Raw genomic sequence first — 21,718 nt, forward strand, 5'->3', positions numbered from 1 at the left:
ACTATCACATGAAGGGGTAAGGTTTCAACATATGAATTTTGGGGGGACACAAATATTCAGTCTGTAACATGGGCTATGAACCAGTCCTGTACAAATCTTTTTGTGGACAAATGCACTTGTGTATACTCTTGGGTTGCCGTGTCATAGGGTAGGTGTATATTTAAGTTCATTAGAAACTGCCAACATTTTTTTCTAAGTGGTTCTATCAATTAATACTCCTATCAGTATGAGGATTTCCACATTCACCCACATGCTTGCTAACATGCTCTTGTTAGTCTTTTTAATTTCTTGTGTTGGGGGGGCATCCTTTGGCTATGGTTCACAATTTCCATTTCTTTAGCAACAATGAAATTAAGCATTTTTTCAGGTGCTTACTGGCTACTAAACTATCTTCTTGCATGAAGTGCCTGTTCAAGGCTTTTGCCCATTTTAAAAACTGAGACATCTGTCTACTATCATAATTTGTAACAATTCTTCATATATTCTGGGTACAAGCTCTTCATCAGTAGAATATTGTGAATATTTTCTTCTGGTCTTTGGCTGGCCTTATCAGTTTCTTACCAATGTCTTTAGATGAATAGAGTTTTAATTTTGATAAATTCCTACTTATCAAGTTTTCATGGTTATATCCTTTATTGCTAAGAGTCTTTGTTTACCTCAAGTTTAAGAAGATATTTTTCTCATGTTTCCATGAAGGAGCTTTAAGTTAAGTTTTCACATATAAGTCTTGATTCATGTTGAATTAATGTTTGTTTATGGTGTGAGACAGGGACCAAGGCTCACTGATTGCACACATGTATTTAGTTATCTCAGTGCCATTTTTTGAAAAGACTTTCCTTTCTCTCTTAATTTGTACTGGTACCTTTGTCAAAGAATCAGTCATCATATATATGTTGACCTATTTCTGGACTTGATTCATTTCCATGGATTTATTTGTCTATTTGTAATGAACCATTGTCTCAATTACTGCAGCTTTATAGTGTAGCTTGCAATGTGTTAATGTGGGTCCTCCAACTCTGTTCTTCTTAAGATTATGTTGGCTCTTCTAGGTTCTTCCCATTTCCATCTATATTTTAGAATCAGCTTATTGCTTACCTTTTGAGATTTTGGTTGGAAGGTAATTGAATCTATAGATCACTTTGGAGAGAATTTACATCTTAACAAAAGTAAATATTTCAGTACATTAATACAATATATCACTGTTGTCTCTTTTTTTGTCTTTAGTTAATCTCAGCAATGTTTTGTAGTTTTCAGTGTAGGGGTTGTCACATTGGTTAATTTATTCTTAGATATCTGTGAAATTTTTTTTTTTTTTTTTTTTTTTTAGTTTCTCAGTGCTTACTGTTACAGCCAGTGCAATAGTCTTTCATGACATTCTACATTTTAAGCATAAGCAGAACCCAGTAGAGTGTGGTTTTAATATCCATATTACACTTCATTTTAGGTGCATTTTGTAATTTAAAGCACCCTTTATTGTTGGATATTTAGGTTAATCTAACTTCTATTTATTTATAAGCGAAACTGAACTGAGCATTTAAGTGAAACATACTGAGCCAGACACTGTTCTTTGCAGTTTGTTTGTATTAGTTTATTTAATCCTCAGAAAAGCCATTTTGTTAATCTCTGATTCTTTCCACAGGATAAATCACTAGATGTGGAATTGCTGGAGAACAGGGTGTATGTGCTTGCAAAGCTTTGGCAGAGCAGTAGGAACTTCATGCCAGGCCACTTTGGTGCAGTAAGGCCAACAGTTTGAACAGTTTGCATCTTAGTGTTCAGTATTTCAGCTTAAAAGCCCAGCACATAGGAAACACTATAATAATTCTTTATCAGATGGGTAAAGGAATGGAGGGATGTTTCAATGAGCCATGGGGGCAAGAGGTCAACTCAACTGGTATGAATTCTCCTGGATCTGAACCGAATCTGTCCTTGCCCACCTGCATTCATAAACTTCAAGTGAAAAACACAAGCATCAGGAAAATCCACAATGGTTAACTGCTCATACCTTGCAGTTAATTAACATTCACTATTAGGGACTCATTAACTTTCATCATTAGACAAATGAGTTAGGATGTCATTGTACAAATCATGCCAATGTCTCCTCTAATCCATCTCAGATTTCATACTCCCATCCATACTGTTTCAAAACCCTAGATCGCACTTCATCTTTCCTCTAACAGCCAGGCACGTTGCCTATGTCCATGGAACAGCAGAAGGCATATTTGTCTTCCAAAAATCTCCTGGCTTTTGACTTTATAACATCACCCTGATGAGCCCGGGAAGGATATGGCTATTGAGAGTGGCCCAGAACTCATGACTAGAGTAACTGGGCAGACCAAGAGGTGGGGGGACAAGGTAATGGCAGTCAGATTTCCAAGGGTCTTTCAAGTTTCTGCATATGTTGTGGGCAGAGGTACTGAGGGCTTTTGTAGCCAACTACTTTTCCAAGGATATTGGTATAACAAATAGCTCTGGAATGTAGAGATAGTGTCTCTTTCTGGGGCAGAGGGCAAATTTGTTTGTTGACCAGTAATGTCTCTCTCCAGGGCAAATTTGGGCAGATTTGCTTATAGCTCCTTTAAAAGACTAGAGTTGCTTAAACTTGGGATTCCTGTTATGTAATACAACCCACTGGGTGTGCAGGGGTCACCTGGCCCTCACTGCGTTGCTCTGTGGGAATTGGGGTTCAGGGAATCAGCACCAAGGATGATATTCTGGCTCTGGCTATCACTGTGAGTAATAAGCTGTCCTTTGTATCCCACCAGGAATTTCACATTTTCGGCCAGCATCCATGAATTGTAGTAAATCAACCTGTCAGACTTCAGGTAGGGTAAAATTCCAGATCCTTCACAATTCTTACTGCAAGGTGAGTATCCAGAGCTGAGAGCTGGACTGAATGCAGAGTTGTCATAGGAAGTCAAAACTATGAAACAGCATACGGAATTAAGTAACGTCCTCCTGTTCTCATGACCCACTCAGGCACTGGGATAAGCCTCAGCCTCAAAGTAGGGCCCATTGCTGAGTCCCCCCCTGGGAGGCCAAAAACAATGAAAAGAATGAAAAGAAACTAAGGGCTGTGAGACAGAAGTTAAGACTCAGTCAATCCTTGTTGTTGCCAACAACCTTCATTAAAATCAAAACAGTATGATGGGAGAGAAAGTGGTGATAGAGCATCATGGACAGGTTCTGGCACTAATCTTCCATTCATTTGAGTCTTTGTTACCTCCTCATTATGTGAAGGTCAGTAAGGGCCTGCTGTACTCCCTCCTCCAGAGTTATAATGAGCCTCAGACGAGATGATGTATGAGAAAGCTCTAAAGCAAGACGGAAGAAAAAGGAAGAGTGTTGTTCTCATACACTGCCTGGTGCTTTGTTAATTGAAATAATTAAATCTAGTGTTAGGCGGAAAGTAATAATAACTGCCATTTGCAGGGCACTTATTGTTCTGAGCACTTTCTAGTCGTTACATCATTTAATTTTCACAATAATCCCATGAGAAAGGTAATCTTAGCCTCAGGGTAGAAAGGAGGGAAATGAGATGTGGGCTCGGGCTGCAAAGACATAGTTCAGTAAGTAGGAAATGAGACAGGGCCATAGGACACATAGGTAGGTGTACCCTACACCTACCTCCTTGGTTTTGGGAGTCACCTTTCCAGGTCGCCTTCCCAGCTCCTTTCAAGATGCTGTGATAGGAAGAGGTCGGCCCTTGCCTAGCCACTCTCGAAAGGACCCTGTGGACATGCAGCCCTAGGCTCTGTGCTAGAAGCTCCCCATCTTAGGAGCCCTGCTCAGGAACTCTGAGCTTCTCTCATCTCACCTTCTGAGCATCAAAAGGCCAGGTCTGCATGTCCACAGCAGAACATTCAGTGAATGCAGGAGGGAATTCTAGGGTGTCTGGAAGAGAGGAGAAATTTGGTCAAGCATGGCCAGGAGCTTGATTCAAAAGTAAGTATGAGAAAGTCATACAGAGGAAAGGGATTTTCAGAGTCCAGGCTAGTGTCACTATAAGAGACAAACATCTACTCCAAAATTCCTCAAAACTCCTCTCCTGAGAATAGAGGGAAAAAGAGCAGGGGATGAGCAGTGAGGAATGGAGTCTCTTCTTCCCATGGTTTTCTGGGAAAGAAGGAGAGAATCTGGTGGGCAGGTCACAGGGGGTAAAGTCCTATTGTCATTGGAACCCATTTGGAGCATGGCATTCAGCTGTGGATCACATGGGCTGTAGGGATAAATTAGAGCAAGATCAGGGGAAGGGTCTTCCAATTCTGTCACATGAGGAACTGTTGACACATCTGAGAAGAGGAGACAGAGAGGGTATGATTGATCCTAAGAAGACCTATCTTGGATGAGAAGGGTAAGGTCACTTTTATGTGCCTTCAAGGGGAAGAAGATATAGAGGGGGAAATTTAGGTCAATACCCGGAATTATTCCCCTAGGGCACTCCTGGAATCATCTTCAGGAGTCGGTTCCCATCCCTGATGACATTCAAAGAATGTGGGACTGTTGGCATCAGCCAGAGAGGCAATTTGGTATGAGATACAAGTTCAAACCCAGAGTCTAACATGTTCAGACTGTGTGATCTTGGATTAATATCTTGAGTTCTCTGAGCCTCTATTTCCTTGTATTTAAAGGGAGGTAACACTCGTCTTGCCATATGTGTGTGTGTGTATTTTAAAGGATTAGTAATTATGTAAGAAAATTGTCTGATTCCCAGATGGTCTCTATAAATGCTGGTCATAATTAACCCTCATTGTGCAGAAAGGATCTTAGGGTGAGGGTGGGAAGCTGGGGACCAGATAATCTTTAATGTCTTGTTTATTATTCCAAGGAAATGAATTGACTTTTGAATGTGATCCTGGACAGTTCGCACTGCCATGGTATGCCAAATCATTTTCATCTAATACATGATTTTTTTCTACATATTTATGTCCCTTGTCATTCCACAAGAGTTCACTTGGCTAAGAAAGGAAAAAGACAGATATGCCAGAGGGAGGAGAAAATCTAAATAAACGATTATGACCATGAGGTGATGGTTCTAAGGGTGACAGGTGCTGTGAAAACACTGATCCAAAGAGGCATCTTGGGCCTGGCCATGTGTCCAGTTGGCAGGGACTGTCTCCTCCCCCACGGCAGTGTCCGGTGCCAGTTGGCTGCTGTGTCGGTGATAGAGAAGGCTCCTATTTGGCTCCGTTTCAGACAAGTTGAATGGACATCATTAGAGAAATGTAAAAGGGGTGATGGGCGACTTGGGTGAAGTCACAGAAAGAGCGTTGATCAAATTTGCATTGTACTCAAAGCTGGGAGGGAGCGTTCAGACGCTGGGTGACATAATCAGGATTCTAAAAGATCCTGGCAGACTGCAATGGTGAACCGAAATTAACTGGGTCAAATGCAATAGGGAAAAATCAAGGTCTTGCATCTAGATTATAAAGCAAATCAAGTTTTGCAAACATAATGACAAGGACAGGATCTAAGATGGCAAAGACCGAGGAATTGGCTCTAATGAACTATAAAACAGATGCATGCCCCAAAACACTATAAACAAGATAAAAAGGCAAACAATAAACTGGGAAAAATAATGGCAGCATAGATGATAGGGAGACTGAGTTGATGTGCTTATGAGATCTTTCAAATCAATACAGAAAAGAAAAATGCTCCATTAGAAACAATGAAGCCCGAATGTACACAAAGCAGTTCAGAAGCCGAGAAATCAAAATGGTCAAACCGCATGGTAAAAAATGTTTACCCACCATATTTTAAAAATGCAAATGAAACAAAAGTGAGACTACGAGGACATAAATGAGTAACGGTAATCGGTGTCGACAGGATGCAGGAGAAGAAGGCATGTTCAGCCCCTGCAGGGGGATATGAACCATTATAGCCTCAATGGGGGCCAGTTTGTTAGGTAGTATGTACTGAAAGCCTTAAAGCTGTCCAAACACATCGCCCTAGAGTTCCACTTTTAGGAATCTGTCCCAAGGGGGGAAAAAAAACAGGGAAGAACACAAAGATGCCATCTACCAGGGTATTCATGGCAGCACGATTTAGAACAGCAGCAAGTTCATTACAACCTTAAGCTCAGTATTGGGGGAAGGAGTTTCAACAATTAGGGTATCGAAACAATGAAATGCCATGCAACCATTAGGAGTCACTGATGTGAGAAACGTTCACAGTGTGTTGCAGGGGCAGACGTGGAGATTTGCCACTCAGTTCTAAGTCCAAGGAAGGGCTGGCTACCAGGTCCATTTGCTCTTTCAGGGTTAGTGTCACTGCAGAGAGCAGGCTTGGCCAATGGCACATCCTTTCTGGCTGGCCCACGTCCAGTGACTGTTTGAAGGAGGGGTGTAAATGCCTGGCCATTTTTACCCAATGCAGAACATTCTGGTGCATCGTTTATGCTCCAGAGCCCCCCAGGAGGTTGGCCAGGTTGTATCAAGGCTGCTGGGAGACCATTCTCCACGAATGTTTTCATATTTTCTGCATGGTCTGGGATTTTTGAGTCAAGCACACTGGCAAACTTGGTTAAGAGCTGACTTTTAACCAAGAACTGTTAACATGCCTTGGAAGTTAGAGATAGTGTATTGTTCCAAAGTGATTTAGAGACTTAATCCTCCTAAAGCCATGTGCTCACATTTGGGGGTAAAAAGCCTGGAGATGCCTTACATTCTGTAGAAGCATCTATTTCTAGTCCGGAGTAAAGAGCTTTCTCTTCCCAGAGGAGAGAATGGGCAGATGTACCATTCCCTTCATGTGAGTTCTGAGTATCATAGTTCTGGAGTTGCAACCTATGGTAGCAGTTCTGATGAATGCACGGGGTCACGTCTCGCACTCATTGCACAGTCCTGGGGGTTCAGGGATTGGGGAATGGGAACTGGTGCTAACTGAGCTCCCCTACAACCTAGCAATTATCCTACAGGGTATTTACCCCAAAGATACAGATGTAGTGAAACAACAGAACACTTGCTCCCAATGTTTATAGCAGCAACGTCCACAATAGCCAAACTGTAGAAAGAGCCATGATGTCCTTCAACAAATGAATGGATAAAGAAGATGTGATATGTATGTATGTATGTATATATATATATATCCACAATGGAACTGTAGCCATCAGAAAGGACGAATACCTATCATTTACATCAACATGGATGGAACTAGAGGGTATTATGCTGAGTGAATTAAGTCAATTGGAGGAACACAACTATTATATGGTTTCACTCACATGTGGAATATAAGAAATAGTGAAAGGGACTCTAAGGGAAAGGAGGGAAACTGAGTGGGGGAAAAATTAGAAAGGGAGACAAACCATGGGAGATTGCTAACTCTGGGAAAAAAACAAAGGGTTGCAGAAGGGGAGATGGGTGGGGCAATGGGGTGACTGGGTGATGGGCACTAAGGAGGGCACGTGGTGGGATGAACACTGGGTGTTATACTATATGCTGGCAAATTGAATTTAAATTATATATATATATATATATTTTTTTTTTTTAAAGAATCTTTGCACTTTGTATGAAGCCTCATTGGCAAAGCGCAATGACAAAACCACAGAGTTTCAGAGATGGCTCTCTTGGTGGTGTAAATACAAACACTTATTTTTCCTTCTCCTTGTGCTTTTCCATGCACCAAGGGCCCTTGGGGGCTGCGGCCACAAGCCCCATATAACAGGGAGCGGAGGTGGGGATAGGGCAGGAGCGCTAACGGTGCAGGGTGCTGACTGTGTGTCTGGCTCGGTGCTAAGCCCTTCATATTTCATTTCTTTTTGTATCCTCCCTGCAGGCTTGGAGGGGAGGTATTATCATCTATTCCTCGTCCCTGGAGGAAAGCAAGACTGGGAAAGGATGGACAGAGCCCTCAGGGCCCAAACCCAGGTTCTATCCTCATCCCGGGGCCTCCTCTGCCTCTGGGTGTGGGGGTCCCCACATGACTCACAGGCACATGTCGGGCTTCAGTGCCTCCTGACTGTACTGACTGCAGGCTCCACGCACTACCCGCTTCCCACTGCCTCTTGCTCTTCTCTGGGCTCCTCTGGCTTGGCCCAGACACCATTTCCATCTTTGCAGCCTCTGCCCTCACTGGGGCCTCCATCCCCTTGTGTCCGGTTTCCCGGGGCCCTTGGATGAAGGCTGCCCAAGCTGTGCCCAGTTCTCCTCCTCCCCCAGCTCTCCTCTCCCTCCATGTTCACCCCACTTGCAGTTTTCTTTGGGGTGGCTCTTGGCCCGTCAGCACAGACCCGTTGTGGATAGCCTGTTGGGGATGGGCTACAGCAGACGTGCCTCTCAAATCCAGGGCCTGCTTTCCTGGCCAGGTACAACCAGGTGAAAGAAAGGAAGCAGCCAGTCTTCTCCTTCTGTATATTACCTCTGTGACACCAGCACCTTGTACCTCTGGCCACCACCGATGTACAGGTTTTCCCCCACAACCAGTGATTCTTTCTGACACCAGCCAGGTGTCCTACAATTCAACCCAATTTTAATGCTATGCACTTGGAGGTGGTGTAGATCCCACAGGTAAGGGACTCCGTCCCACCAGATGGCCCCTTCTGTCCACTTCAGGTGCCAAGTCATCACCTGTGCTTCTGACCCACTGGCTGTGGATCTGAGGTTCCCCAGACCTGTCCTTGGGATGAGTTAATTAGCTAGGTCAGTGCACAGAACTCAGGGAAATGCTTATGTTTTCCAGTTTATTAAAGGACATGATGAAGGATACAGGTGAGAAGCCAGAAATACCGGAGGTCTGGGAGGGTCCTGAGCACAGGAGCTTCTGTCCTGTGGACAGAGGGGTTGGGGTGTGGAGTGGGGCACATGCTCCTGGTGTCACGCTCCTGGTGTAGATGTGTTCACCAAACCCAAAAGCTCCCTGAACCTTATAATTTGGGGATCTTGCGGGGGGCTTCCTCATGTAGGCATGATTAATTATTAACTCTATTTCCGACCTCCTCCTTTCTCCAGAGGATGGGGGACGGGGTTGAAAATTCCAAGTTTGTAATCATGGCTTGGCCTTTCTGGTGACCAACCTTCATGAGGGGCTTTTGGGAGCTCACTCAGGGTCACCTCAGAACAAAAGATGCTCCTGGTGTTCTTATCACTTAGGAAATCACCCCGTACAGCATCAACTGGGCACAGAGACCAATATATAGTTTCTATTATCTTGCAGCAAGTTAGTTAATTTCTGTGCCTCAGTTTCCACATCTGTAAAATGTTTGTTTAGAACACTGCCCGTCATACACAGGAAGCCCCATCTGCCTGTGAAGCTCCTGATAGCTAGGACTACATCTCACCTCTGTGCATTGAGCTCCTAACATGAGCCTCACAGGTGCGCAGCAAGTATTTTTTAAACCAAGAAGGAACACAGAGGTTTGACTCTTACAACTGCATATGGAGCTTGAACATGTCATACTTCCATCTGTCCAGCCATGGCTGGGTTGAGGGATCACCTTCTCTTGTTCTAAGTCGTGTATCTTGACAGAGGAGAGCCGATGTAGTGAACCTGTGCCAGGCCTTGCCATCCTTGACTCCTGAGGCTCTCAGGAATGCTCTTGATGGAGCGTAGGGCTCAGAGATGAACTCAGCTCTGGCTCACAGTTAGCATCTAAGTGCATTCCTCCCCACCCCACCCCACCCCACCCCACCCCACCCCCGCCCCAATTAGACTTAAACCTTTGAAGTGAGCTGCATTTGGAAAACCCTTGCATAGGGTTTAGAGCCTCATAATTCAAGTAGGACCACCCACTCTCCATCCTCTTGCCAAAGTCAATACCTAACACTAAGAGAATTTTAGAAACTTTGGTTTTATTTCCCGCCTTCATTTTTCATGGATGACACAATCTTTCGGCTAAAGACACCTCTTGCACTCTAATTGTTTCTTTACCATCTCTTCTTTTTACCCATGATCTGCTTGAGTGCAGAAACCACTCCTTGTTCACCGTGCCTGGCAAAGATGGGGCACTCAGTCAGCCCTAAAGGCTTGATGGTGAATGAATCAATGAATGAACTAATCCATAGGCTGATGTTCACTAAAGGCAGGACTGTGTTCTCACATCCTTGAATCCTCAGCAGCCCTAGGACATCGCTACTCAAGGGACTCATACTGCCAGCTACTTATCAGCCATTCCTAAGTGGGTAGTAGGTCCCAGGTAGGGTGTCAGAGCTCTGGGAACAGAGATGAGTCTCACAAGCTTCCTGGCAGGAAAACTTGAATGAATGAGTGAATGAATGAATGAGTTGCTTGCTGATCTGATGATCTTAGTTTGTACAGCAGCACCCACCACACTCAATCCTAGGGTCTACCAAGAGCACAGCTTCACGCAGAGAACAGCTGGGAGCACTGGCAGGGTATGAGAGGGATGCACTAAGCTGGAAGATGAAGCAGAGGAAGCTATAAGACACAGAGATTTAATAGGAGCTGGGAAAGTCTTGTGTTTGCAGAGAATGAAAAACAAAACACAACACAACCAGAAGAATCAAGAGAAAATCGGACAAATTAGTAGAGTGGCCTTGTTCACCAATAACCTGGACAGTGTCAGGACAAGGGAAAGAATGTTCTGAATCTCCAGAGCAGGAGTTGTCAGGGTGAATCCAAGGCAAAGTCTGGTTGGCCACAGCAGGTGGCTTTGGACATGCTCTCCAGCTGCGGCTGCCATCGGTTCACAGTACGGCCACATCCCCCTTGAAAGTGGCAGGGTCCCCAGTCTGCCATGTGACACATCATTCTCCAAAGTCATAATTGTCTCACCAGGAGTTCCAAGACTCAAGGTATTTAGACCGTGAGCACAGGAAGTTCCTTGCTCTGGTTACTGGCTCACAGGTGAAACCTATGGAGCCTGCTGCATCTTCCTCCAGGCTCCAGAAACACTTGGCTTTTACAACCTCACCCAGGCTGACATTTGCGATGAATGTACCAGGACAACCTTACCAATGGCTGAAATATTGAAGTAAGTCCATGCTCACTGGCCAAGAGCCATTGGTCTCACCACCAATGACCCTCCCTGCCACCCAGGAACCCAGCCCTCTGCTGAGACCCTCAGCCATGATGGCAGCATGGTGGGGGGGTCTTCAGGACTTCTCCATTAGGCTTCTATTCTATTGGTTGATGGCCACTGGACTAACTGTTCAATATTTTGAACATGTTCTTACCTCCATCACATCAATTGCCTTATTTCATGGGTTATTTGTTTCTGTCTCATTCCAAATCCTTTTTCCAAATTGCAACCAAGTAATCTCTCTAAAATGTAAATCCTATTCCTTTGCTTAAACTATTTCAAAAATTTGGCACTGGCCTCATTAAAACATCCAGACTTAACCTGTTTTGTAAGGCTCTCCGTGACTCAGACCTACATCCCCAGCCTCAACCCCCTCCCACTTGCTACTCCACCTGCACTGAACTTACTCTGGTTCTCCAAAGGGCTAGCCTCTCCCCGTCCAGGCCACCCAGCCACGCCTGCTCCCTCCCTGACCAGCTCCGTTCCATTCTGGCAATCTCAACAAGACTAACCTCTTGAGTCCCAGGCTAGGGGATTCTCCTACCAGAGAGCTTATCACACTTAATTTTGATACATGTATGATGTCCATCCTCAAACCCGTATGCTCCTTAAGGACAGAGCCATGCTTGTTGTGTCCACTATAATGCATTTCCATCCATAGGGCCAAAGATACAATATGGGAGAAATGAATATTTCTTAAATAGATGTCACTAAGAGGTGAGACCCTTGGGATCCTAGATTGTCTAGAAATTCCCAGCCCCTCCTCTTGTATGGGGGATCATTAAATGCTCAGTGGATATCTATTGCACCATGAGCAGAATTATAAGAGAGTCGGATTACTTCCATGCTTGCCTCTGATCTCTGTGATTTTGGACAAGTCCTCTTATGTCTTTGATTTCAACATTCCCACCTGTAAGCTAGGATGGTAGCAACTTAGCAGAGCAAATAAAAATGAGAATTAACACTTTTTGTGAGTCTCCTCCTGAAAGTGTCCTAAAAGCTGTATATATTTGTCCTGATTCGAAACAGTTCATGTGATGTTATTTCCCTGCTTCTACAGAGATTCCGAGAGGAGCAACTGACCCTAGATCGGCAGAGAGAATATACTAAGCCAAGATCTCAGCTCACCTCCACCTGACTCCAAAGCACATGCTCTCTCACTACCCTGTCTTGCCTCTGTGGAAAGTGACTATGAGGGTTTGAGATTCTCTCTCTCTCCCTCTCTGCCTCTGCCTCTCTGCCAGCACGGGGCCTGACACATCATGGGTGTGCCATCATTGGTCACTGGAGATGGGTTCAGTTTCACGTGGGCTTAAATGCGGTTCTGAATTAGGTGATCCTGCTGGATCCTCTAGCCCTCTGATGCCAGCATGTGGAAAAGATGAAAGTCCTGCAAGCACGCTTCCTCTCAAGTCATTCTCTTGTTCCCATAATGTCATTTGCATATTGCTCTACACACAAGATGGCCAGTTCGCAGGAAGGCAAATACACCAAGGGCAGCCCCCACCAAGGAGGAGGTTTATGTGCCTCTCTTTATATTTAAACTTGATGATCACTGTGTCTCTCTTAGCACGCAGCGGGAGGAAGCGTGTTCACTCCTCACTAATTTCCATACTTACATAGTAATAACCACCATCTACTGAGAGCCGATTCAGTGCCAAGTGCTAGGCTAAAACTATCCTCACAACACCCCTTTGATATGTGCAGCTATAGCTCCAGAGAGAGAGAGAGAGAGAGAGAGAGCTTCCTGGCTGATGGTGAGAAAACCCAACGCAGAGAACTTATATAACTTGCTCAAAGTCACTTATGTGAGGGTGAGCCTTAGATTGGGACCTGGTTTTGCCTGCTTTAAAGCCCTTTCATTGTGCCATGAGTGCAGCATTGAACCACAGGGTGATCACTCATTGCCCAGGAGACGCTGACAAGTGGGGGAGCCATCAAGAAACAGTGCTTTTCCTGTAAGGAAAAGGAAACTTACTATAGCCTCCAATGAAGTTTAGGTTCAAATTGGACTTCCCGAGGTCCCTTTTAGTCCTTAGACACCTCATCATTTCCCCAGAGAGTACTGTGCTGGCAAGAGGGTTGATCTACAGTCTAACACTTGGAGGTCCCTCTCTGCCCTAACTTTACTGGCTGCGTGCCCCTGGGCAGGACACGTCGTCATGCTGGACCTTGGTCTTCCTCCTTGTGACAGGTATTAAATGAGATAAAGATGAGAGGTGCTTGGACCTTGGTAAATGTTCAATAATTGATAGAAATCGGGCCAAAAAACAAATCTGGGCTTGGGATTTTGGTGCCAGCTGTCAAATGCAGAATGTTGTTACTTGGGCTTTTTCCTACATCCAGTTTCTTTACTTCTTCCCTAAAAGAAAACCACAAGTAAATAGAGGGAGCAGAGGAGCAAAACAGACCTCAGCTCTGCCTGTAGAAATGCCTTCTGAGGGTTATTAGCTCAGCTATTTTCCATTAACAAAAATAAATCGCTCAGCACGCCTGGGCCACATTTGTCAGAAATCTGCTCTGTGCCGGCGTTTCGTTTTCAAAGCCTGAGTCATTCTGGGCCTACTGTGACGCCCCTGAGGACACAGAAGGGTTCCAGAGCCTGCTGGGCCCCCCTTTGCACCATCTATCCTTTCGCCTCTGAACAGCTTGAGGTGGCAGCAGGTAGGCAGCGTTTGAATGATAAAGAAAAGCCACTCCTGGCTGTGGAGACAACCGTTTTGCTACTCTCAGCCCTGTGCACCAGGTCCTGAGCTCCAATCAGAGGGTGGTGGGGGGAGGGTACAGGCTGCTGGTGAGAACTGGAGTCTCAGGGTACCGTGGGGACAGGCAGCAAGATCGCATTTCCAGCTTGGAAGGCCTGGGATCCTCTACCACATGAGGTTTCCTGCTCTTTCCACCAGCCGTCCTCTTCCCGGCTCCCAAGAGGTTCTCATAGTTCATCACAGTATCTGTGAGGAGACTGTGACTCAGCCCATTTCAGCAGGTCCCCTGGGGTTTGATGTACTCCGCAGATGTCATGTGTGTCTCAGGAGGCTGGCGGATGCTGTGACTGTCCCCTGGCCTTCATCAGCCACATGCCTCTGCAGCCTCCGGGGAGGATATAAGGAAGGATTGAGACAATAGATAGCCAGAAAAGGAAGGGGCCTCTGAGATGGTCTTCAATGAGTTTCCAATGTCCAAATCAGGAGGTGAGGCTCAGAGAGGGAAGTGATTTGTCCAAGGCCACGTTTGGAGGCTCGAAACCAGTTCTCGGAGTTCTTAGGCTATCTCAGAGCTCCCCTGGAGGAATGGGGACGAGCTGTCTGAGACATGGTCGCTGGGCAGGTGCTATCATGGGTTCAATCGTTTGCCCCAAATGTTTACTCCTTCTGCTTAACTTAAAAAAAATTTTTTTTTTAAAGATTTCACCTATTCATGAGACACACAGAAAAAGGCAGAGACAGAAGCAGGCTCCCCACAAGGAGCCTGATGTGGGACTCGATCCCAGAACCCGAGGATCATGTCCCGAGCCAAAGGCAGATGCTCAACCGCTGAGCCATCCAGGCATTCCTGCTTACCATTTGATCCCATACGGTATCTGATCACTCCGATGGATAGAGAAGGGAGGAGAGCATGGGAGCAAGTGTGTTAGTTTGTGCGTGTACACACATGCTTGTGTGGGGGTCACTCCAGTCCAGCTGCCAACAACCACACGTTCTCTCCCCAAGAGGGAGAGAAGCCTGGGCAGATGGGGGAAGCCTGTGGTGGGGAGGTGGTTCAAGAGGAGAGGCGCTGAGGGCAGAGGCAAAAGTCAGAGCTTAGGGATCAGTCAATTAGGGGAATCCTGTTTTGGTTTCCTGGGGAAATGATTTTACCTTATTCTGAAGAGCCGCATGGGGCCTGTCAAGCCCAGCACTCCAAACATGTACGATAGGGACCCCAGCTAACATCTGAATGGAATTAACTCTCTCTCCCCAAGACACGTTCAGTTTGCTGTGTCCCCCTCACGCTCTCCATCCTGGAGCTCCCTTCCTCTCTCCCTCTGCCCGTTCCTCCCCTGCTGCCCTGTTGGTCTCCGTAAAGCGTGCTTCCCATCCCACCACTTCCAACAATGGTTCTCTGTAGTCAAGGCCATCGGATCTGAGGGAAGATGTCTTTCCTGCTTCTGTGGCTCGTGGTTCCCAGCTCCCTGCCCCCAGCCTCCTGGTAGGAGATAGGGGAACTCTTAGGACTCTATCTTGCAAGTTGAGTGAATGGGGGCATAGCAAGGTGGAATGCTCGGTCCCCAAGGGCCCCCCGCTCCCCAGCTAGCTCCCACTCCTGATTGCCAGACCTGTGCTCAGCTGTCTTGTCCTCTAGGTCTCCGTAAAGGGATCGACTTCATCAGATTCAAAGGCCGGCCATGCCCCCTGCACCAGCTCTTCTCTTACTTTCCAATCCCTGCCTGTCTCTGAGGCCATCCTGGGAACTCCCCGTGCCTTCCCTGACCTGAAGGCCTCTACTCCCACCCACACTCCCACTCCTTTCCCTCCTGATCCTCCTCACTGGCTCCCCAGGATCCAGGGTTATGACATGTGAATCTAGTTCACCTATCTGTAGTGAAGGAATCCAGCACTGGCATGGACCTGGCTCCCCAAACCTGAAATTGAGCTGAAAATGTCATCCCAGGCAAAGGGGAGGATGGGGCTGTGGATGGGATGGTGGTGGACATGAACATGGGAGTCGAGACCTTGAATTGCCTTTCAGGTAAGAAGGTGATGGGCGCCCAACCCTCATTGTCCATTCTTGCTTGCAGATGGTGATGAGCTAGAGTGAGAGAAGCATTGAACAGAGGGCTGGTTGGCTCAGGTTCGAAGCTTATTCAGCCACTTACCTAATTGTGACCGTGGGCAAGTCCTTTGTCTCCTCTCCACCTCAACTTGAAGGAGGGCTGGCCCAGAGGTCCTCTAATGTTCTGGAGCCTGGTTGTGACTTTCTGTGACTCTCTGGCAGACCCAGGCTCATTGGGTCAACACCCCCTGCAAGCTGATCAACACACCCCTTGTGTGCCAAGTAGGGGTCCTGGTTGGTTTTTCCCTTCTCTCTTATGGGACCCTCTCTGGGGTCAGCAGCTGCCCCCCAGTTTCCTAGAAAAGAGCTCGGCCACCACCCCTCCACCCAGGGAGCCTCATCTGGGATGAATTTCCCTCCAGAGACAAGAGCCAAAAATAAATTGTGCCCTGCTCTGTAATCTGTTTGTACCTCCCATACCTCATAAACGACAGCAAGATCAAGGCTAGGGGGCTGAGGCTCCTGGGCTCTGATGCCAGGGCGGGGGGCCCATGCAGGCACATGGCCAGGAGGCTGGCTGCACTCAGAGTGTTGTTTGCAAAATTGAAGTGGAACCTGCTTCAGGCCAGAGCATGGTAGGTGGTCTCCGTTCTTGGATCATAAATCACTGGAGGTAACTATTTTTCCTGGCCCCTCTAAGGGTCCAGTATAATGTTATTGTGATTGGAAGGGTGACCAAGAAGGAATTTTTTCCCCCTTTTCCATTCCCAGGAACCCTGAGATGCTTGTGTATACAAATTGTAGCCCTTTCTGCGTTCCAGGATCCACGCATGATACTGTAGAGGGCAGAGGGGATTCACCCCTCTGGGTCCCGGAGCCCGTGACCTTGGGAGAATCACCCATATTTTCTGAGCCACATTTGTCTCATCTGTAACAGGGGAAGTTTGAACGGGTGCTCCTCCATGGCCCTCAATGATTCTGCAATAAAAGATGCTCATGGAATCAACACAGGGGATCAGGTCTGTTCCCATTGCTGACTGGCGCTGAAAGCTCCTTTCGGCTGGGTCCCTCGAGGTCTTCTTGCCTCCATCTCCACCTGTCCCTCACCCACACCTCTTGTCCCACCTAATTCTCTTCAACGTGGCTCGTTCTTTCACATTTTTAAGCTCTGGCTCACAAGCTTGTGTCCACCTAGCATCCCATCTTTTTTTCTTTCTTTAAAGATTATTTATTTATTTGGGGTGGGGGGAGAGACTGAGCGTGAGCAGGGAAGCAGCAGAGGGAGAGGGAGAAGCAGACCCCCCAGTGAGCAGGGAGCCTGACCCAGGGCCTGACTCCAGGATCATGACCTGAGTCCAAGGCAGATGCTTAACCAACTGAGCCACCTAGGGGCCCCCAGCATTTCGTCTTTAAATCTTCTCCAGCTGGTGAAAGCTTTTTTCCATCCTTCGAGCCCAGATGCCATGTCACCTTCCCTTGAAGTCTTCTCTAGCTGATGGATTACTGACTCTGTCCCCTGCAGGTTCCCAGAACTGCAGGAAGACACTCCTCGCACAAGTTAGGCCCTGTTACGGGCTGACTTGTGCCTCTTTGCCCGAATTTGTATGTTGAAGTCCTAACCCTCTGTAACCTTAGCATGTGACCATATTTGGAAACAGGGTCTTTAAGAAGGTAATTAAATTGAAGTGAAGCCATTAGGGCAGGCCCTAATCCTATATGCAGATTGTTGAAATGGTCTTGGACACAGACATGCACAGAGGGAGGACTATCTGAAGACACAGGGAGGGAAGAGATAGCCATCTGCCAGCCGAGGAGAGAGGCCTGCAACTGATCTTTCCCTCCCAGCCCTCAGAAGGATCCAGCTCTGTCATTTATATGCTTATATATTAAACCCCAGGTAATTTTGAGTCCCAATGTGATCTCCACTTCCTATTTTCTCGCTCCCCTTTTTTTTTTCATCGCTGTCTCCTCCATTTCCAACCAGGGGCCCTAGAAACTATTCTTCTTCTGCTCCATCTCTGGCTGGACCCTTGTCTTCATCCTCAAACACAGAGCCTTCCTTTCGACCCTGTAAAGAGACTTGGATAGCTCCGTGCAGTCGATGGCCAAAACACCTCCTGGGGCCTTGGGTTGTTGATATTGTGCCTTCCCGGCAACAGCCCTCCCTGGTTGAAGTTAAAATTGATAGCACCTTTGAAAATTCCATATGGAAACCATGCCAGTCCACTCTCTCTCTCCCAGGAGGCGAGCAGGCAATGAGATGACCAAGCATTCTCTTCTGTTCCCACATTATAAATTATAACTGGCGGAGGCCAGCGGGCGGGAGGTGAGCCTGAACGCTGATTTACAGAACAGGTTTCAAACACGGGCTGCTAGCTCATTGCTGAGGCCAAGAAAAGACTCAATGCTCAGGTGCCGGTTCTATCTTCCTCCCGGTGATCACTCCTGCCCCAGCATCAAAGGCTAGTTTCCTCTGTGAGGCCAGCAAAAACCTATCTGTGCCTTTTCAGGTGTGAGTCATTGGTCCTTTTATGGCTGTCCTCTGGAGCTCTTTTGGGAACACGGTAATTACTGTGTCTGAGATCATGGCCATCCTTAGGGTGTTCACTTGAACCATCTGGTCTCCAAGATGTTCCCAGGTACCTCTGTACCCAGCAGGCCTCTGTGCATGCCCTGAGAATTCACCTGAGCATTCCACAGACTGCTTGCTCATTGCCCTGCATGGTGTCTTTGGTATTTTCTCTCTCATTATCTCCCAGGCTGGGCTGTTGTGCCCAATGGTGTTGAAGTCATTGAATTGGGCAACATCCCAGAAACGATGGTCATGGTAATATTTTTAGAGGAGGACACTTGATACTGTAGAGACGACTTGCAGTGTTCAGTAACCTGGGCCTGGGGTTCAAACTCTGGCTCTGCCACTTACCAACTGGGCAAGCCACCTCACCTGACAGTACCTCAGTTTCCCTGTGAGCCCAGTGAGCAGTTATGCCACCCATGGAGTTATGGTAATGAAACAAAATGACCTATGTGACGTGCTTAGAAGAATGCATGGCTTTACTAGATGCCGCAACAATGGTCAAATCACATTCCACTTCCCTTGAGCTTTTATTATCACATCTTGTTTGGGAGGAATTAAAATGCAGCTGAGATAGCTTCCATGCAGAGCCAGGGACAGTATTTCCCTAGTCGTTGTCTCTGGAGGACAGACAACCTGGAAGGGAGGACGTTGAATGCATACCGGGTGGCACAGCATCAGGAGTCACTTCCTCCCCCTGTGTACATGCTGTGGGTTGGGGGTTGCAGATGTGGTCTCTGTCAGGCACTCTGTTTTCCTCTATGTGGCTTCCTCCCTGGGTGGCACCATCTGACCCTCTGTTGGTACCTGTCAGACAGCTCTTGGTACTCTTAGAGCCATTTGAGGGAGGGGATTCAGATGCTCCAGTCACACAGTACTTGACGGGAAAACAAGAGTCACTCTGAGCCACATTGAATCCTCCGTGATGCCCTGGACCAGCTATCCATCCTTGGCAAGTCACCTATCTCTCTGAGTCTCAGTTTCCTCTCCTATAAACTGAGGATGGCAATATCTACTTGTCTCCAGGATAACAGGTAACAAGGAGGGGGAAATCCAAATCTAAATAGCTTACCAATAAAGGAGATATGGCATTATATAACTGAAAAGTCCAGAGTAGGACTTCAGGCATAGTTAGATCAAGGGTCTGGCTGCATTTCTCTGCCATGATCTTAGCTCCAGCTCCGACTTATCCTGTGTGTTGGCTTCATCCTTAAGCTGACTTCCTTCATGTAATTAGATACCTACATGTAGCTCCTTTCCCATAATTAAAAAAGTCTTAGCTTCCATGGGGCCTTCTTAGGTAACATGACCATTATGGAACTTACACCATTTTCACCAACTCTGAAGATGGGACAGGTTCTACTCAAATCACCTGCTACACAGAAAGAAATGAAAGATGTTGGGAAGGCCACTAGCATCTACCCAGAGTGCAATTTTGAGGAGTAAGGAGCTACCATGATAATAAGTGAAGCACTGACAGTTTTTGAGAACTGACTCTGTGTCTTAATCCTCCCAGTGACCTGCATCACGAAAGTAACTAGCACCCTCGATTGATACGTGCCAGTTTTCTTTCCAAACTCCTCTGACTAATCTGGGTCACATTTCCCATCACTTGCTATCCACCCACCTGCTCTGATACTATTAGTAATTTATATGGCTGGCTGCATAATGAGCACCAAAAGCATTCATGTTCTGACCTCAGAAGCTGGGAACGTTACTTATACAGCAGGAAGACTGCAGATATGATTAGGTTAAAGATCCTGAAAGGGGGACGTTATCCTGGATTATCTGAGCAGGCCTTACATGTAATCATATGCATCCTTATCAGCAGGAGGCAGAGGGATTCTTTACAGAGGAGGAGAAGATGATGTGACAGTGGAAGCAGAGACCAGAGTGATGTGCTTTGTATGCGGGGAAGGGGCCACAGGCTGAGAAGCCCCAGCAGCCGCTACAAGCTGAAAAAGGAAGCCAGTTCTCCCCTCAAAGCCTCCAGAAGAAACCAGCCCTCCAATCGTTTAACTTTAGCCATAAAACCGATTGCAGACTCCTGGCCTCCAGAACCAGAAGAGGAAACATTCGTGTTGCTTTAAGCCACTACGTCTGTGGTGATTTGTCCCAGCAGCCACAGGACACTAACATAACAGATAATAAAATTTGTTATTATGTATTGAGCCAAACGCTCAGTGAAGTATTTCAGCATTATCTCACTTGATTCTCACGGTCCTGGCAGGTGGTCAGTATTATTAACATTCCTCTTTTATAGATGGGCAAACAGAACCAAAGCATATTGTGCAATTTGCCAAACACACACCATTTGGATGTGGCGGAGCCAGGGCTCACACTCGGACACTCCGACATCAGACTTCACACTGCTGCCCACTGCTCTGTATTGTCTCCTGCTGGGCAGCTTCTCCCCTTTTCTTCCCTCTTGCCAACTGTTTGCCCTGCCCTATGCTTATTCAGGAGCCAGATTCCCTGTGTTCTTAATTGATCCCTTCCTTCCTTCTGTAGGGCTTCTGCCCTACAAGCTGATCAAATGTGCCAGCCCCTCCCTGTCTTTTCTCATTGCAAGAACTAACTCACATTTTCTCTACCTTGTCCCAACGATCTGGCCTCTAAGACAGGCCTTGGGATGGGGGACTAGGGGTAACTGGATGACAGGCATAAGGAAGGCCTGTGATGTAATGAGCACTGAGTGTTGTAGGCAACTGATGAATCACTAGACTGTACCTCTGGAACTAATAATACGCTATATATTAATTAGTTGAATTTAAATAAAAAATAAATTCCCTAATTCTCTCTGTTAAAAAAATAAAAATAAAACAGGCATTGAAATCTGGCAATCCTTTAGGCTGGAGGTTTCATTGGCCTGGGGCTAAGATTAAAGCGTACTGTAACCAGGCAGGTGTAATGCGGGGCAAGCAACCTGGTGGCTCTCGTGTCTCACATCTGCTGCAGAAGGAAGGATCTCATCTTATTCCCGTTTTACAGATGGGGGCATCGAGACCAAGAGAATCCTGGGAAGTCATTCAGCTCATGAGAAGTGGAAGTTGACTCTAAATCAAGGCTGTGAGCATGAGAACCTGTGATCTTATGCACCACCTGCCTCTCTAACTGCGTAGTCTGGGCTAAAGGCAAAGCAAAGACCAATATCCTCTGTGAGTGTGCCCAGGAGGCCATCTGGACACAATGTGTGTGTAACAACATCTGAACTCTCTGAGCATGGAGGCCTCATCTATGAAAAGGAGGGAAATAATAACTCTCAGATGAAGACAAAGCACACAGAGTCCATATCATAGTAGCTGGTAGGGAATAAGTCATCAGAAATTAGATATGATTATTTTACATGTATTTGCCTAAATGGGATACACATATCTCATGTTTATGAGTGTGTATATATAAATAGGTGTCTATAA

General features: G+C 46.5%; 1 long non-coding RNA gene across 1 annotated transcript in view; it reads left to right on the forward strand.

Annotated features, from left to right (window-relative positions):
* Window positions 1-20,473, forward strand: part of LOC140603849 (uncharacterized) — a 46,820-nt gene extending 26,347 nt beyond the window's left edge. Inside the window, exon 2 of the long non-coding RNA XR_012006835.1 lies at window positions 20,134-20,473. This is a non-coding gene — a long non-coding RNA (uncharacterized lncRNA). The remainder of the gene's footprint in view (window positions 1-20,133) is intronic.
* Window positions 20,474-21,718: the final 1,245 nt, after the last annotated feature.

Source organism: Canis lupus, chromosome 14 (assembly GCF_048164855.1).
Source record: "Canis lupus baileyi chromosome 14, mCanLup2.hap1, whole genome shotgun sequence".
Classification (NCBI taxonomy): Eukaryota; Metazoa; Chordata; class Mammalia; order Carnivora; family Canidae; genus Canis; species Canis lupus.